This window comes from Halyomorpha halys, unplaced genomic scaffold, assembly GCF_000696795.3.
Source record: "Halyomorpha halys isolate HHAL.00 unplaced genomic scaffold, Hhal_1.1 Scaffold362.1, whole genome shotgun sequence".
In the NCBI taxonomy this organism is placed as follows: domain Eukaryota; kingdom Metazoa; phylum Arthropoda; class Insecta; order Hemiptera; family Pentatomidae; genus Halyomorpha; species Halyomorpha halys.
The window spans coordinates 1054888-1068382 of record NW_027105356.1 but is presented as its reverse complement, the minus strand read 5'-3'; positions in this window follow the sequence as shown (position 1 = coordinate 1068382).

Genomic DNA, 13495 nt, shown 5'->3' with positions numbered 1-13495 from the left:
ATTATATATAATCTTTAAAAAATTTTCAAACTGGTTATTATTGTTTAAATTAATAAATTTCATCCAATTTTAGTCTAAAAACAAGTCCGACGTTTCGGTCAATTCTGCCATCCTCAAGGACATTCTTTATACTATTTTAGAACCACACCAATTTTAAAAAAAAAAACTTTATAGAGCCTATTTTGTCCAGGTCAATTATTTCAGTCCATAATCCCACTATTTTGTCAATTTTTCATATTTATTTTAATAAATTATAATGGAGAAGATCGACTGTGATTAAAAGATTTAATGTGAAGAATTGACAAAATATGGTAATTGTGGACTGAAATTAATGACCTAGTCTGAATAGCCTGCATATTTTTTTTTTTTTAAATTGATGTTCTAAAAATTGTATTAAGATTGTCCTTGAGGATGGCCGAACTGGCCGAAACGTCGGACTTATAAAGAAGTATTAATTTTTTTGAGACTAATATTGGATAAGATTTATTTATTTAAATAAGAAACTTAAGGTTGGTTTATGGGTTGTTATTTTAAACAACAAAATGGATTTATATGAAGATTATGATTTATGAGTGGATGCAATCGATTAAATATACTGAGGATAATATTGTCATAAAAAATAAATTGAATATATTTTTTATTTCAATAATATGCCATATAGATGTCATTGAATCATGTCAGATGCCAGATGTTCACTAATCTATAGCTATTAAAAATAACAATTGTCCTTGATTGTGACTGATTGTATTATTTTTCAAAAAAGTTTCATCTCCAATAATGTTTTGGAAGATTATTGATTGACCGTTTGTAATATAGAAAAGGAAGATTACAAAAAAAAACACTCTAATTGTAATTAAACTATTTAATATATCCCAACGTTTCGCCCCACGTTGCAGGGCTTCATCAAGGCTTTCTGAATGGAAGTGTTTTTTTTTTTCCTAAATCATTTTTTTTTTGTTTTCATTCAGGAATCCCTGAAAAAGCCTTTATTATATTTTTGATATAGATTCTTTTGGTTATCTATGCAGATCTTGGTGGTATTTTCTTTAATCTATCTACTTGGGAGCACGGTAGCAGTGTGGTAAGGCGCGATGCTAAACTCTAAGAAACCGGGTTCCAATCCGGTTGTCCAGAAAATTGTTTATTTAGGAGTTCACCCAGCCTCATAAATTGGGTATCCTTGATTAATTGGGTAAAAATAACCCCCCCCCCTCCCCCCGACAAACCTCTCCAATTAATAAAACAAAAAAGCTTCTATCAATTTAAAACATTGGTATGATTAAAATACACCAAGAACACTTTATTTATAAAGCAGAATTAAAATTATTTTTAGCATTATTTTTATAAACGAACAATTAGGGTAGACGCAACTGTAGTATGTACTGCTCCAGTATTAGAATTATAAAAGTATAAAAGATTAAAAAAATGTTTTGTATCTTGTTCTCATTTGAAATGAGGAACTACTTCACATTATTGGGGAGAATTAATATAATCTGCCACAAATCAAGACACAAAAAGGAAGAAAAACAATGTAAATTATAACAATAGTACACTGAATTAAAAGAAAAACAATTAACTCTACAATTATAATAATAAGTAGATATAGAAAAAATCTGAACGACTGCAACCCATGAAGGGCCAGGGGTTCAGTACTTTGTAAGGAAGTACTGGTACTAGGCTAACGGTCGTGCAAGGAAGTGATTTGGTCAGAATCACACCTAACCACCAGATTTTTACCCAATTAATCAAGGATACCCAATTTATGAGGCAGGGTGGACTCCTAAATAAACAATTTTCTGGACAGCCGGATTGGAACCCGGTTCCTTGGAGTTTAGCATCGCGCCTTACCACACTGCTACCGTGCTCCCAAGTAGATAGATTAAAGAAAATACCACCAAGATCTGCATAGATAACCAAAAGAATCTATATCAAAAATATAATAAAATAAAACTGATCAAATACTAATAAAAAAAATTGATTGGTATGTATCAGATAGAAAGTAAATTATAAATTCAATTTAATAAAATAATAACTATATTTTTTATTGTTTTGTACCTGGTAGATTTTACTACATGTAGATCTTGTAAACTAATTTCGTTTATTTTTCGTTGGTATCTTATGATATACTAAAAGTGACAAAAAATTAAAGTTTGAAAAATGGGTACTTTTAGTCGCTATCTTGAATTAAACTCCAAAAATCATAGAAAGAAGTCTTGTGTGGCAATTGGAAATGTTATACTGAATAAGATTATGTTATTTGTTTTAAAAAATAAGAATAACTTATAAACAGGTAGCTGAAAAAAACTCCAGAAAAACCTAAAATATTAGCTCATTTTTCAATACGTTAAAAATTATCGACCGCATGGTAAAAATTTATCATTTTAACTATTTGTTCTTATTTTAAAAAAATAACAATACTTTTCAGCGTGAAATTTCTGTAAAGTGATAAAAGATTATTTATTGATTTTTAAAATTAAATAAAAATTGGAGATGGCTGGCAATAAATAGCCATGTTTGTCTACGCTCTAGTTTGTCAAAAAGATAATAACAGAGAATAGAAAATTAATAAAAAATCTTCTTGAGTATTATTTCCATCCAAAAACTAATATCTCCTCCACTATATGTTTTGAAGCCTAATATTATATACCAAGTGCTATCATGCACTAACCAATGTTGCAAAACTAAAAAAGCATACATTTTTTGGTTGAAGGACTACTGTATCTACCCATATTAAACATTTTGGAGATTATTTTGTATTTTGATGTCACTATATATACTTTCTATAGCTGTTAAAACAGTGAAAATTAGTATCACTGAATTACTATCTGCCGTAAGAGTTTTTATTGTGAGATTACTTTTATACCCCATTTCCGCTCGTCTTTTTTCTCAAGATAGACGACCTTCACCCTTTCTCAAAAATTGCTAAATTTATCACAAGCACCTTAAAAACTAATTTAAATAATTGTATATTCGAAAAATAGTGTGGGATTTTCTGAACCACAACAGGGCGTCCACTATCGGTAAGCCGATGAATTATGAGGAACGAAAGGAAGAATAACAAGAGCTGATGAACGATAAATTATCGCTAAAGAGTGAAATATCGGCCTCGCTGGCAGATTTATGTGCCGCAGCAGACAGACGGACCGACTGACACCGCCTATCCGTTGTCAGGATCCGACTTAAACAGAAGATATATTTATAGCTCTCTTCTCCCGCTATATATTACAGATTAGGAACAAATAGGACCACTTCTATATCGTCATCGGCTCGGGTATTAGCGTCTGTCGTTCGTCTTTCTTAGCCGGGTCTCGAATCCGTCCGAGATGACAACCGTTGTCGAAAATCCTCGAGGACAAACTAACATTCTTGTAGACTGAACTAAATCAAGAGGAATACACCGATCGAGAAATGTATAGGATTATGTTTCAGTGGAAGAAAGGTAAAGAAATGATTAAAAAATATTTCGAACCACAAAAATTGCATATGGTGATGTATTAAATATAATTTCAATGGTTCCTTATATAATAATTCGATAATACTATCTATGATTAATTAGTAGTGTCTAAAATGCGTCTACAATGTGCTGTAAAATATTTGTAAATCAGAGTAATGTAAGCTTTCATGTAACTGCCATGGAATATTAAATAAAGAACCGTAAATATGATTATTTTATATAGCCTTGAGATTAATCAATAATATTAATATAAAAATAACCGTTGATAAGTTTAGTTACTTTCACTACACTTATGTGATTCATATTGATTGACTGGTAGAAATAAAGCTTATTTTTATGATTGGATATTTTTTGAATAACTATTACTACTACGATATTTAGCCGGATCGCTTAAAAATTTAATCAGTATCGGAATTAACTACGGAATAGATTTTCCTTCCAATGTATTTCTAGAAGAGTTTCCTCATTAAAGGAGACAGGGATTCTTAAATCCTGGAGCACGAAGCATAATAAATTGCCGGATTCATTCCGCCCTCGGACCGGACATAAACTGGAGACCCGCCGGAGAGGGAATTACAGAAGGAGTAACTAAAGAAGCGCATTTGGAAGAGTAGAGAAAGTTGAAGGTGTAAATAAAGGAGACTTAAAAATAAATACTGGTAAAGGAGTAAATGCTAACCTGCATTACTATTCAAGGAGCCGGCCCAAGTTATGGCTCCCGGATAAAGGCTTTCTCACTCCCAACTTCTGTCTTTATTCCCTCTTCTTATTTCGTTCTTCTATTCCCTCCCTCTCTCCTTCCATCTTCTACTGTGATTCTTCTCGATTGTTGGATCCCAGCGGCTCATCTTCCTTTTTATGTCTCATAATCTTAAATAGATATGGGCTAGTAGGTGGGTGAGTCACAGATGTATGGTTATTGTTGCTGGGCAGGCTTGCAGATTCAAAGGCGTAGACTTATAAGACTTAATTTTTTTTTTATTTATTTATGTTTATGGAATATATTAAAATCTGACTCACTGAACATTATTGTTATGTTTATTATGAACAAATTTATCGGGATGACTCAATGGGTTAGGCGCTGTACTTCTAATTCCAAGAGGCCGAGTTCGAACCCAACTGTAGCAGTGTTCTTTTACAGTAGCCGTGAGCCTACCCTAGGGGGTAGGATTTCTCCTGGAACACTCTCAGTTTCTACAAAGGGAGCACCTTTAATTAGGGATCAAAGGGATCAAAATCTGGATTTTGAGCATGATCATGAACTCATCACCTCCTTGTATAACCGTTATTCAAGAAATAGTAGAAGGGCACATCGATCCTTGATGGTTTGGAGTGGTTCAAATATTTATTTTTTTGTTAGTTCTTTTTATTTAATTATTAAATATCCATGATTAAGGAAAAACTTTGAATCATGAATAAAAAAGAAAAAGAATTAACAATCCACTAGTTATTCTGTCGATTAAAAATAAGATGATAAGCACCATTTATATTTATCATTATAAATAAAGCACCCTACCACAGAAAAGGACCTATACTTACAACTAATACTACCGAAGTAGTGTTTATGAAAATATATAATTTAAATAATGAAGCTAGAGTGTAGAAGAAGAAAAAAGTTAGAAAATGGCCTATGGAAAGTGCTGAAACAATGTTAAAATATGAAATATATAATAAAATAGATATAATTATATTGTTTTATTTTAAATAAATATTTTGTAGTTTAATAATTTTCTTTACCCGAACCCGATATCATTCCTTCCATGATAAACTCCCTAACCACCCAAACCCACTAGTTTCTAACCTTGCTTCCACTTCCTTTCCTAGCAATCCTTAGAGGCACCTGAAAAGAAGAAGGCCTCGTGACCTTATATTGTAAAATGTTTTTATAGTTCTACTACTAGGTAGTTTCTCTACATGATGTATCATAGCATTATGATCTGACTTCAAATTTGCTTGTTGTATTTTATATACAGTTGTAAATATCAATAAATAAATAAATGAAAAAAATAAATAAAAATAATTTTGTTTAAAATTCAATGTTAGATTAAAAAAAAAATATTGTTGTTTGTAGTTGCATAATAATTAATGCTTACTAGCTGTAGTCCTATTTCGATGTACTGCACATTGCAGTCCATGATCATAAAATTTCGTTAAAAGACGAAACATCAAATATAGATATTATATTGTAAATAAAAAAAAATTTAAAAAATAATTAAATGAAAAAAAAACTTTAGGTTAACTGGTTTAGTTAAAATTCTTGGCTAGAAGAAAGTTATATTTCAAAGTTATTCCTACTTCGAGAAACCCTAAAATACAAATTAGTATGGGTTACAAATGTGTAACCAGTATCAAAACTTGGGAGCGACAAGCCATGGTCGTTAAGGTTGTGATATTTCAGTACGGAAAATGCAAATGAAACCAAACTTTAAAGAAAATTATGAATAATTATAGCTATACTTTGTTATTTATTACAATTATTTGCCTAAAAAAATAATTTATTTATATTAAATTAATAATTATTATTTACTTCAAAGGAGGGAGGTGGCAGTTGCCCTTCTGCCCTTCGCAGGGTACGTCCCTTTATGGGGTCTCTAGATTTTTGTTTTTCGAAAATCACTAAAATAGCTACATGATTAATCCATCAACAATCTTCAATAGAGACAGGAGTTTAAATCACGAGCCGAGACTCTCCGATCGCTCCCGACGGTATTCAGATGTAGGCAGAAGGCTTTGTTATCTTTTATTAAACTGTTATATTCTTAGAAAAAAAAATTATTTAATATTTAAGCCTTCCTTGTATTTACCTTTTTTTTTTTTAATCGCAAATATAGCCAGCCTTCTTCAACATGAGGCCACCGATCTACACAAAACGTGGGGACGTTTGTATGGTGTTAAGTGAAAGTTGTATGATGTGCTTACCACACCAGATCTATTACTCATATAATTTAGCTAATAATCGTCTCCATCAAGAAACATAAAGTATTATTGCTTATACTTAATAGTTTGTATAACTATATTTATAGACTAATTCTATTAGCTTTTATTACGTTTTCAGGGCTCAGGTTGTTCCAGGTTAATGTTTTATATACACAAACATTAAGTATTCTTGAGCAAAGGAGAATCCTTGGAGATATTGTTAATATTCCCCACCAGGACTCCCCGTGCGAGGGGTAAGTCAGCCCCAGTTTCGGTTTATGTACGACCGTTCAATGAAACTTTAATTACCCCTCATTACCATTTAGCCACCGGGAGGGAGTCCTCTCCCTTCGACAACTTAAGTTTCAAGTGCCTTTTAAGTATTCATTAGATTCGCTTTTTCCCACAGCGACCGCTGAGTGGCTGCAAGGTGGTGCGGACCGTTGTCAGTCTCAAGTGGATTGGAGAGCTTCCTTGTTACCTGCGTCCAAAGGTTGGAAGGGAATTCTGCAAGCGATCTCGGGTCCAACATTGTAAACAGATTTTCATTATATCCGGTTTTGGAGGAAAAATCTAGATCCTGACATGGACCGCTAGGATAAAACATACAATTCTCTAAGTAAGTATACTAATGGGATAGTCAGAATCCCAATATTGCACTGCAACATGTTAGGACATTTTATTAAAATTAAATAAGGTAAGAATAATAACTTGGAAATGTGCCTTGACCTCAAAATATTATAGATTTTTAAATAGTTATAAATTCGTGAAGTGTATGTATTTATAGTTAAATAATCAATTAGTAGTAATTTTTTTTATTCAATAATATCTACTACTATTACAGCACAATACATAAAAATACATTCAATAAATTTGATCTAGAATCATAATAGAGTGTTACAGGCATGTAGAGAAATTACCTATTGGTAACACTCTAATTTAAATTATAGGTCACGAGGCCATCTTCTTTTCGAACGCTTCGGACGATTGTCAGGAAAAAAGAGGAAGCAAGATTAGAAACTAGTTGGTTTTGGTGGTTAGGAAGTTAATATTGGAAGGCTTGATATCTGGTTCGGGCTCGATCGGTTACAAATGGAACATTAAGGTCTCCATGGATGGTTTTGTTTGTGACAAAGTAAGGAGGATTGAAGATTTTACGCAGGTTTTGAATTGTAATGGTTGGATACGAGAGAAATTCAAAGGTTCAGTTGATCTACAAATCTCAACTCCTTATGTCCACTCATGTAGATCAGTATTTTATAATGAATTGGAGGTTTGTCTTTAGAACGTTTGTCTAAAAGTGCTGTAATAGCCGGAATCGACTTGCAGTTTCCTTTCTTTTCAGTCCTTTATGAAGATTCCCGATTAGTCAGTAGTACAGTTGATTTCCATGGTAGTGGGTCTGTTCGACAGAGGTAACAGCAACATAATTAAAGGATACTGTAATGTTTAGGATACTGTAATAAAGTAAAATGAAAAACTGTTGATTGTAAATAATTCTATTTTAGAACTTTTTGATGGAAAGACGCCCGAAACGCTCGGATGACATAATGAATAAGGGAGTAGAAAAAAATGGTATAAATTCCTGAAAGGAAAAATAATAAGAAAAAAATAAAGATAGTTTTATATTTTTTATTTAAAAGAAAGGTATAAAAAGCCACGTTTTAAATAATAATAAAAACAAATTCGACTTGAGATAGAAAAATAAGTTAAAATGTTGACAACTATGGTCTATATATACTTAGAGTTTATAGTAAAATTTAAATTAAAATCATTTTATACAAAATACTTTTGGAAAGGCGTATTAAAATTAAAATTATTCAGTGTTAAAATGGACAATTAATTTTTATCGAGTGGCCCACTGGATGGTGTTCTTTTAATTAAGTTACTACTGAAAACTTATATCTTGGCACAATGTTTGCACCTTGAATAAGTAGTATATTAAGTATAGTGAAATTAGAATAAAATATTTTGGGCAGGGAACCTACTCGCCATAACAATTATTCAGTTTATTAAAAGGTTGTAATTGGAGAGCAGTCAGTAACTATGTACGAAGGGCAACACTGAAAAGAGCTCAGTTGGTTACCATACAATAGTTACATATTATTCTGTTTTTTTTTTTTTTTTACATGAATACCATAGAGTTGTTTTATATTACTGATTTTTTAAGCATATAATTTTTTTTTAAAGTTTTGTCATTTATGTGTTGTAGTTAAAATTACACAAAGGCTTCGACTAATATTTTTCCATTGTTTACCGTTTGTTGTTGTGTCCTTAATTGTTAAAATAAAGTTTTATTTAACTTTTTTATTTACATTTGTAATTTTTTCAATGACTAAACACATTTCATTCATTCATTCACGAATTAAACTGTAAGGAGATTCAATATACTGATATTTATTTATTAGTATAAAGATTCTTAATGTACGTTTTCAAATTTTTCTAGCAAATGGTGGACAATTGGCCAATTACTTTTCAATTTGAGAACAAGTTAATCAGCAATGAGAAATTCTTTTATAAAAAATAAAGCAATGGTATAATTATTTTCCATATAACCATCATGTGATATGAGATTCTAAAGGAGTTAGGTTTAATAAAGAAAACTACAGGGATAACATTTTATGTCGGGACGCCTACAGCTATAGATGAGTACTGCAGAATAGGACTGCAGCAATAGGGTCGTTGCATATAGTCTCTATCCTCAGGACTTCTCTAATCGTTGGATCAACCCCCTCCATATCCGCCCTTCATTCCTCCCTCTTCTATCTTACAGTTAGGTATTGTCCAGTTCTGGGACTGATCATAACCAAACAAGAAACACAGAAATGTCTAAAAAAAAAAAAAAAAAAATATTCAACCCTCGTAAACAAGGAACAAATGTCTGAAAATAAAAGTTAAAATTTTCGAATTGGAGTTCTATCAGTGGGTAGATTATCCACATGTTTGTATCATGTCACTATGTCACCTGCAGCAAATTTACTTATTGTATATATTTGTATACAGTTGTAAATAACCATAAATAAATTATTAAAAATATAATATTAAAAAAAAATTTCAATTTTGGGTGCTAAAACATTTTTCATTTCCTCCTTGACTGAAAAAATACCTTTTATAGTAAAGAAGGAAAAAATATACGTGATTTATATTCATTAAATCGATTCATACATATTTGTCTGTGAAATTACATCTGAGTTGAAATATGATGATCCCTCGGTAAAACTAACATAAAAATTGAATGATAGTAAGCATATAAATTATATATTTGACAATGATATTAACCTGCTATGTATCGAGGCATTAGTCATTATCACAACAACAATATGTCGTTTATTAAGGTTTTTCGCCATCTGTCCCTATACGTGGTCAGGGTATCTTTCAAGGAACCTTTTATTGCGTCCATATAATGGACACATCTGTGTTACGTTTGCCACATTACCTGAGTCCCCTGAAAAAATTATATTTACTAACCATTAAGTGTTACAACAATCGTTGTTTTGACAGACAGTTTTGACGAAGGATCAGAATCCAATTAAGCATATGCAGACCCTTCCTGGACAAGTCAAAACTTTCTCGGGCCTGAGGAGGGGTACGCCTACCTCTGGAGCGTTCTGTCACCTATGGCCAATGAGGAATGAGATTCAAAAATAAGGTAACGCCCAAAAAGGGAAGTGGGAAAAAAGGGGTAGGACTAGACCAGGAAAAAGGACAGTGGAGAGGAAGACTTAGACGAGAAAGGACCAGGCTTCAGAAGCCGGAGCGGAGCAAGATGCACTTCGACCAGACGAAGTCGTGAGAAGGGCCACGAGACCTGGACATCCCTTATGTCATTATATTATTATTATATTCATTCAAATCAACAGCTATAAGTATAAATTAAACAATAAGCAATAATGTAAGAATCATATTTTATGGCAATCATTTATTTGAATCATTACAACCATTTTAATCATAGTAATAAATTGTAAATAAATACTTAGTTTCTTTATGTAATTTATTTATTATTATATAACCTAATATACCACCCCTTATTATATTATATAATTAATGGTAATAACATTTCATAAATATAAAGGTATTTAATTGGTAAACTGGTAAACACACAAATAGCCTTTGAATCCAATTATAATAATAGTTTTTACAGGACTCAATATAAATTAATTATTTAACTTATTTTTGGATAATGGCCTTCAGGGACTATCCTGGCATCCCGATTAAATCTCAAGGCAGTACATAGTAAACCTCTCTATACTGGCTGAATTATTCTTGGTTTGAATAAGAATATGTCATATCCCATAGCCTTTGCGAATGCATTTTTTTTTTGTTCGGTTTTCATAATTAAGTAATTCGTTTATCTGTCTCTTATCTGACAGATTAAATTAATGAAAATAATTTGTTTTATTAACTTAAAACTTGTATTTACATATTTTTAAAATAGGTTGTCAGGTAAGACAACATAAGAAAGAGGATGAGATTCTCCACTGGATTTTAATACCAGTGACGTGGTTACGAGCGAAGCGCCAAGATGTTCAGGAGTCCTGCTTGTATTTCTACAAGTAGCGGGGAAAGCTCGTAGTTCTCCAGGCTGAATCTAAATAGGAATGACGGTGTTTTAGATTTTATTTTATTTTATGATTAAATTTGCTTTATTTTTTTTTCCTTCTATTTCTTATAATTGTATCATTTAATTTATATGTTTGTAAATATGGAGTGAATGAGCTCTATGATCCATATTATCATTGTCTATAAATACAAGATAGAATGTAATACAAAAGAAAAAAAGAAAAGAAAAATTGAAATAAAATGGTGACCATTCACTAAATACTCCAGAACTGAATAAAAAAATATAGTATTATGACGAAAACCAGCGCTAAAAAGTGAATATAATCACTACTTTCTCTGTGTATTCACTGGATAACACTAATTATTTAGGCATAATTTTAATTATTAATTTTTGTTTTTCAAATAAAATTTTTGCATTTTTTATCTTCCTAAGACATTGGTCAAAACTTAAGACACAGCAGTGCCTAATTCAATTATTTTCATCTTAGACGTTTCGTGAATCGTGTGACGTTTCGTCTTCTTCATCATCAAATAATTTTAATTATATCTTTATGTGTTTGTATATTTAAATAAAACTTATAAATTTAAATTATATAATATATAATACTTTTTCAAAACAAGCTTTTATAAAATTGCATACTGATGCATTTTGATTCATTGTTGTTGATACTTTTTGCAAGTCTTTAATGTTGTTTGTTCAAACAAATTAATGCCCCTTCATTGCTACTTCAAAAAAAAAAAAAATATGAATATGCAAGAATTTTATCATTTCCTAGTGTAGAAAATAAGAGAAATATTTTCTAAGGGTCCGAAAATAAAAGTAATTATGTAGATTTATAATATACAGTTAGAGAGTATTTTGGAAGTAATTGAAATAAATTTATAGACGATAATAGAGAGTAATAAAAAAGGTATAAATAAACTGAAATTATAAATTAATGTTTCACGTTTCCATCGTTTTTTGGTTATCAACAGTTTTACTTATTTATAAAATTTCTGCTACAAGTTGGAAGAAACATAAGAGAAAGTTTTTTTTTTAGTTATGTTTTATGTGAAAAAGAGACAAAGAAAAACATAAACACAATAATTGGGTTAGTCTCTGCAGAATATTGAAAATACATATCTATGTGCGGAGGTATGCATGTATTTCTCACGGACTACACGCCCCAAGCACGATAACAGATGTTCGTTGAAGAAGCCTAGACCGACTTCTAGCCAGTTCTGGTGCAATAAATCAAACTAGCTATAGAGAAAGTGAGAAGGGATTCGGTTACAAATATATATATTTAGAGGTGGGGGTAGGCGAGAACATCAAATGTATATTTAAATGGCTGACCTAGGACTATAACTCAGGGAGGGAACAATAGACAACTGAGATAGAGAACTGGTTTTTAATTATAGCTCTTGGAGATAGAGTCCATCCATCATATTCCACACAGAGGGACCCAATAAACCAGACCCTAGGATAATAAATCCAAAGCAACAAAGGCTCGGTCAAGAACAAAAGGTTAGGCAAGTCTTCCAACTTATCGGTTGCTCCTTTGTTGACTGGTGTCCGTTTGGTTTTACGGTTGTTATGAGGTCTCTTTAGTATTCATGGCAGCAGGTTGTGGTTTAGGATCTCCGCTACCTTACTTCACTCCGCTCATTTTTTTATTCTTGAAAAGGCGACGTATAATAGTAAGATTAGAAGAAAATTCACATTTGCATCTATTATATAGGAATATAGGCTGAGGCTATCTATCGTGCCTCCCTCCTCCAGATCCAATCCATGATTGGAAATTATTTTATTTATATTTAAGTAAAAAGGAAAGGAACATAAAATTGAAAATCAATTAATTAACGTAGAAGGCTAATTTTTTTTTAGATTTGTCTGGAATAAAATATGAATTGATGCTTTTTTTTTATTGAAACTTACACCTGTATAAAAACAAATATACAATAAGTAAATATAATAAATTTTTCAGAACATATAATAATCTTGGGAAGGAACCACCCAATGGTGGTACTTAAATCATTGCTTTAAATTAGAACATCCCGTAGCCATCGTTTTTTCAGACTCCTCAGAAATTGCTTAAGATGACTGAGAATTAATGGGTTTGAGTTTTGGAATGATAGGAAGTATATCTTTTTCGAGCTAAATTTGCAACGAATGTGGTACAGAGGTTTTTATTGATAATTTTACTTCGTGACGTAATAACTGAATAATTCTAAATCAGCATGTCACTTAATAATAAGGTAATGATAAGGCCTCAACTATTTGTTATTAACTTTTTTTTAATTAAGAGTTTTCTTGTTCTAAAGGATAACGCCAATCGATTTTGCCGAACACACACACGCGCGCCTGCCTAGATATGGACACTGGCCATTGTACGAGACTTTGAACTCAAAAAGAATTTTAAACGTTTCATTTCGTTGAATATTTAAATCCAAAAATTTCCACGATCGCAATTCATAAATATAATTAAAGGTCTATCTTCTAGGAAAATCGCAACTTTTCAATTTTTTTTTTCGCACTTAAATCTATTCAGTCAAAAAATTATAAAAGTAAAGCATTATCAAGCT